This window comes from Lipotes vexillifer, unplaced genomic scaffold, assembly GCF_000442215.2.
Source record: "Lipotes vexillifer unplaced genomic scaffold, Lipotes_vexillifer_v1.1 scaffold69, whole genome shotgun sequence".
Taxonomy (NCBI): domain Eukaryota; kingdom Metazoa; phylum Chordata; class Mammalia; order Artiodactyla; family Lipotidae; genus Lipotes; species Lipotes vexillifer.
This window is the reverse complement of record NW_006790942.1, coordinates 3368736-3369322: the sequence shown is the minus strand read 5'-3', so window position 1 is coordinate 3369322 and position 587 is coordinate 3368736.

Sequence of the window (587 nt, the reverse complement as noted above, 5' to 3'; positions counted from 1 at the left end):
GGAATGCCCATTTCCTGACACCTTGCTAATGCTGGATATGAGCTATCCTTGTGACTTTCGCAAACCTAGGGGAAATCTTTAGCCACTGTCATCTCGTCGTTCTGAGTTCACATGATTTATCATTTTGTGTATGTTGTGTTCATATTTTCTTGTTTTCTGGCCAGTTGATTTTTTCCATTAATGGTTTATATTGTGGTTTTCCTTTTCTGTCTGTAGAGTTGTCTAATTTGTAGACACTCCTAATACATTCTGCATAGTAATCTTGAGTGTGTCTTATAGCGTAATATTTGTGTTTTCATTCTTTTATGTTTTTATGTTGTACAGAATTTAAATTTTTACACAATCCAATCTCAGTGTTTCTTTTATGGTTTCTAGATTTTACGTTTTGTTTAGATGCTTTCCATCTGAAGTTACAAAAATGTTGCCTACATTTTCTTCCAATATTCTTATAATATTCTTCTAGACCTTTAAACCATTTGGAATTTATATTTGTTTATATATACATTTTTTCCAAATGGAGAGCCATCCATCCCAACAAGATCAGAATGTCAAATTTTTTTTTTTTTTTTTTTTGTGGTACGCGGGCC